Raw genomic sequence first — 5,941 nt, 5'->3', positions numbered from 1 at the left:
GTATTTCTTTAATAGTTTCCACAATTTTGATCTGATCGCAATCAAATTGTCAGAAATCATAAATACTATAGTAGATATTGTATATACCAAAATTCGCAAAATTACGCTTATATTCGATTTTTTTATTTGCGGGGGCGGAAGTGGGCGTGGCAAAAATTTGAAACAAACTTGATCTGCGTGCAAACATAACAAATGGTGTTGAAAAAATTATAGCTGGATCTCAGAGACTATCCTGTGTTTCATACAGACAAATGTACATTATGAAGTTAACACATCGAGACTTTAAAGACTACAAAAATACCAAATAATTCTCCCTGTTATAATTTATTATATTCCTTTACGTACTGGTTTTAATTGTGGATAGGTAGCGGGTCTATCGCAGTCTTACACACTCACAGCCTCGATTTACATTACATTTTTATATTTATAAAAAGAAATTGGGCCTTTTAAATATTTTTGATTTGCAATAATCATCTACGTGCATTAAGACTAATCGTTCTATCTATTCTAGTCTCTGAAATCCAGACATACAAACATGCAGTCGAACAGAGCTATAAAACTTATAACGCTGATTAAGAATTTGTATCAGGTTCAAAATGACTCATTCTGCTTGTTACTTACATTAGCTGTGCTGCAATATTATAATACCATTTTACCGTATTAAAAGTCAAACAGCATTAGACGATCTGATATTGCTTTGAAGCGTCGCATTGACGTTGTATCTGGTCAACTGAAAAATAAATACATCTAACAATTATATTGTATCAGCACGAATGATAGACCGATATATCAATGCTCTTTTCTCTTCTCCTTATGACTATACAAGCATGCCTTTTTCAATTATAAAAATTATTTTTTTGTATTGAAAAGAAAATTTGAATAGTATTTTGTCGAAGTGTTTCAAATTTTTTTTAACGCTAATCGACCTTTCACTACGGGCAACAGAGTCGTCTCGGATCTAAGCAATTCGTGTAGCTTTCTTACTTTGTTTTTAATGTTAGTTGTTTTAAACAAAACAAAAATAAAAAGGTCAAAAAAGAATTTTTAATAACTATTTGTATACAAATAAACACAATAATGAAAGGTGATAGCAATATTTTTGAGTTTATTTTTTAGTGGATATGCACTAACATAAACGAGAATAGAACTCGCAATTCAGAAGATATACTCTGCACTACTATTATTAGACAAGTTCTGTTTGATTTAATGTGGGTCTATTATCAACATTATGACATTATGTATATGAAAACTCAACGCGGGCAAAACACAGAGGTCACGGAAATATAAATGGAAATTTAATACTTTGTTGCATTTGCTGTAGTATTATTGTTATCAGCGCAATTCCCAATTCGCAAGGGATTATCAGAAACTTGTCGAGCTGAGAATGGAAATACATACATATGTATGTATGTATGTACATATGTATATTCCTTGATTAGACTCTAAATGCATTTACACTGAGTACTCGTACATACTTACATACAAAATGTTGTCATAAAACTTAAAAGCAACAATAAAGTGTCAAAAACCTATATAAATATTAATTCTTAAACCTTACAAAGCGCTAAGCAGTCTGAGTCTTCATCTCCATTCGTTTGCTTACATAGAAATGCATAACTACTCAATAATAAATATTGGACTGTCTATTAATATATGGATTAAGATACCATTAAATTTCGCTTCTTTTTCTGATTTTTAAAACATGAAATTAATTTAAAGTGTCAGTTGAGTTGATATTGAATATGGTTTCATATTTTTATATCGACACAGTATTATACTAAGGGCGATAAGGCTGATTGCTAACACAAACCCGAACTACTTATTTACTCAACTTGTTTAACTATACATATATACTATAGTACAGCCAGTATACTTTGTGTAGCAAGTTTAAGTACTTTGTATTTAATTACACAACAATTTCTACTATAAAAAGTCAAACAGCATTAGGCGAACCGGTATTGATTCGCAGCGTCGCGTGCACGTTATACCTGTTGAGCTGAACAGATCAGTAGTGTTTTTCTTTAAACGAAAGTGAAAAAGGCAATAAGTTTTAGAAAAAATGAATTCGACAATAAAAGATTTTTACAAAGATAAGACTCTATTCCTGACAGGTGGAAGTGGATTTTTGGGAAGAGGTAGAACAACTATAAATGTGATAATGCAAACTGCCAGTGTAAATTAAATCATATATAAATGTAACAAATACATTGAATCAATACGAATGATATGATCAATAATTTTTTTCTCTCCATTTGAGTTTTAATAACACGCATGACCCTTTTTCAAAAATTAAAAATTATTGTTTATATTAAAAAGCAAATTGGGATCGTAGTTCGTCTAAGCATTACAAATTTTCGAACTCTGATCGGTTTTTCAGTTGTGATTGAGAAAGTGCTACGGGCAACAGAGGCATCTCGTATTTATGTGTTAATTCGATCAAAGCGTGGGAAAAGTCCACAAGACCGCATAGACGAATGGAAAACAGATCCAGTGAGTACTGATCAATATTTCCAAAAACTTTCAATTGAACTCAATTTTATTTTAATCCAGTTATTTGGAGTAATGCTCAAAACTAAACCAAATGCTCTGGAGAGAATTGTGTCCATATCTGGTGATTGTGAAGAACCAGATCTGGGAATCAGTGCAGAGGATCGTGAGCTGCTCAAGAATGAGGTGCAAGTGGTTATTCACTGTGCAGCCACAGTGAACTTTGCTGAACCTTTGCACAAGGCACTGGATATTAATACTCGTGCAACACAGCTTATGTTGAATCTGGCCAAGGAAATGAGTCGACTTGTGGGATTTGTCCACGTCTCCACATCTTTTAGTAATTGTGTAATTTCACACATTTCGGAACAATACTATCCGGACAATCTGATTGCTGGGGCAGACAAGGTTTTAGCGATTAGAAAAGTTTGCGGCGATGTTCTATTAGACACAATGGCATCGACTCTCATGGGCAAGTTTCCTAACACCTACACTTATACAAAGGCTCTAGCAGAACATGTGATTCAGACCGAGTCGGGAGAATTACCGGTGTGCATCTTCCGACCAGGTTCAAGTAAGTGTCATCACTGAGTTAATTCGATTCCATTCTAATTGTAAAATAATTTTTAGTTGTTGCAACTAAAAAAGAGCCGATGTCAGGATGGATAGACAACATCTACGGACCCCTTGCTATGGTTTATGGTACTGGAATTGGTGTTTTACGAATTGCGCCTATGAATATAAGAGCTCTAAATCCAATAGTGCCCGTCGACTACTGCGCCAACTGCATTCTTGCTTGTGCAATGCAAACGGCGAACGAATCAGCTGAGAAGAGACATCGCTCATTGCCTCCGACTATTTATAATTATGTGCCCCATAAGAGTAATTCGATATCAAATAGGGCTTTCAGAGATATTTTGGCGAAGTATCGACATCTTGTTCCATTAGAACAGGCGCTGTGGTATCCATTCTTACATACTACACGTTTTCTTTGGCTGTTCAAATTAATAGCTATCTTCTACCATACGTTACCCGGTTATGCCATTGATTTGGTGTTACGGTTGCAAGGCCAAAAAACCCCGAATGATTAAGTTATATCAAAAGGTACACAAAAGTATGAACGCACTCTACTATTTCGGTACAAGATTCTGGACATATGAAACCACAAATACGGATCGTCTTTGGCAATCACTTTCTGATGAAGATAAAAAAACATTTCGAATTTGATATGAGAACATTCGATTGGGATGACTATTTCACACATGCATTAGTCGGCATGCGTGTCTATATGGCCAAAGAGGATCCAAGCGATGAGAGTATAATGCGTGCTCGCAAGCACATGAAACGGTATGTTCAACATTGTCTATATTTTATAAAATAATTGGTGAGCAAAGCTAACAAGGAATATTTGAATTTTCGTATACCTCCAGACTCGAAAGGCGCCATCGGGTATTACAACTTTTTATTTGCGCTTGCGGCATCTTCATTTTTAAATGGCTTCTTGGTTTCTACTTATAAAGGACTAGGCAGCTTTGCCCGAAACATCGTCTTCATTGCATTTGTATATAAATCAGTTTACTTCAAAAATGTTTAATATATTAAAATATAATAAAAATATATTATTGTTGAATTCTCCTCTACTGTAAAATTTATCTATGACCGATGATGATTTTATGTGGAAGTGAAATCCAGAGACTCCCAGTTGACAATTCAATACTCTTCTCTTTCGTTCCGAGTTTGGAAAAACCTTTGTTTAAATAGTTTTATACCCGCTACCCGTAGAGGAGAAGGGTATTATAACAGACAGACATGGCTATATCGTCTCGACTGTTGACCACGATGAAGAATATATATATGGAGTTGGAGATGCCTCTGTAAGCCTGTTACATAAATTACCTGGAGGCACAAAGTTACACTCCCCTTCTACCCTATGGGTATCGGGTATACGTCTTTTTTTGCGTCTTCTCGGGTGCTATAGAGAAATGTAAAATAATACATATTTGCCGTAAGCACCGTTGTAAATTTCCAGACCTAATTTCTAAGAGCAATTGTATTAAAAGTGTTGTTAAAAATAGATATACTGGGCATAATCTCGACTCAAAGCTTATATTTAAAAAAACAACAAGAGTCTCGTTTTAATATTATTAAATTTCTAAGCTAGAATACACATCAATACGCTTGTAAGTATCACTTGTGCTCTAGCGTTCAACGATCTATCAACATTTTTCCTTCCTCCCCATCCGCTGCATATTAGGGAAATCTGGCCTTCGCAGTATAAAATATCGCATCGTAGAGACAACTATGCAGCTTATTTCCAAACTAGACAACACACCAAAAGAGTTCATTGGAATATCTAAACACAAACGGAAGTATAAATGCCCCTCCACTCTGCGGCGTTGCGCCAATTACAGTACACACTTCGGCCTGCCCGCCTCCACTACATCGTTTCGCTGCCTTTATGGTCTGGACAAAAGCCCAACGTCAACACATACCAAAAAGCAAAACCTACAGTTCCAAATTTGTGGCCCAGTTCTATTGCGAAAACAATAATAAAATAAATCTTATCAGTGCAAACCACTATTCGCATTCGATTATCATAAACTTTTCGAGCAGAGAATGGAAATAAATAAATAAATACACATGTACGTATTTATATATATATTTATGTATGTATGTACATTTTTAAACTCTAAATGCGTTTACACTGAGTACAGATCGTTTTTGTTCCCATCAAGCCAATACGATACTGATTCAACTTTTTAATTTTGTAAGTCTATTCTACACAAGATATTTGAGAATAGATTGGCCTTTAAATTGTATTTAGTATCAATGTAGAAAGAGGTATCTCGGACCCCATTAAGCATATATATTCTTGATCAGCGTCATCAGCCAAGTAAGACTAACAAGAAGACACACACGATGTAATTCGTGTCAGCTTATCAGCAAACCATAGCAAAGCAAAAAATAAGGAATAATTGCCGAACTACTTGTATATAAAAGAATCTATTGTTGTCGCATGTGGATTGTTTTATTTGTTTTGTTAAGCACTACTCATTCCGTGTTTTTCTGGTCATCAGGAATACACAATCCGTTAATTGACTAGGTCAAGCTAGGTTGTGATCTTTAGCGAGTATGTGGGGATTGTCAAGAATCTGAGTCTATGGTACTCCGATGAGCAGCCAACCTTGTCGTGATACCAATGGATTTCTCTAGGGTTGCGACAGAGGTTGAATGGAGCACTAGTTGCCCACAGAGGCTACCCAGAGGCGCATTGCTTTTTATAATAAATCGTATACCTGCATGTTCCTTAGCATAAGCTAAGGCGACTGCTAAAACTAACAGAGATTAGTGAGAATGTAAGAACCTTCGTGTCCGTGGTAAACACACGAGCAAGACTGATAAATGCATACATTTCTAAGAGCGTTGTTTGATACTTAAATTTGTTTGGCATTAT

General features: G+C 35.2%; 1 pseudogene; it reads left to right on the top strand.

The window, feature by feature from the left end:
* Window positions 1-1,949: 1,949 nt before the first annotated feature.
* On the top strand, window positions 1,950-5,681 carry LOC133836725 (fatty acyl-CoA reductase wat-like; annotated as a pseudogene).
* Window positions 5,682-5,941: the final 260 nt, after the last annotated feature.

This window comes from Drosophila sulfurigaster, chromosome 2R, assembly GCF_023558435.1.
Source record: "Drosophila sulfurigaster albostrigata strain 15112-1811.04 chromosome 2R, ASM2355843v2, whole genome shotgun sequence".
Classification (NCBI taxonomy): Eukaryota; Metazoa; Arthropoda; class Insecta; order Diptera; family Drosophilidae; genus Drosophila; species Drosophila sulfurigaster.
The sequence above is the reverse complement of the archived record's forward strand: the minus strand, read 5'-3'. Positions and strand labels throughout refer to the sequence as shown.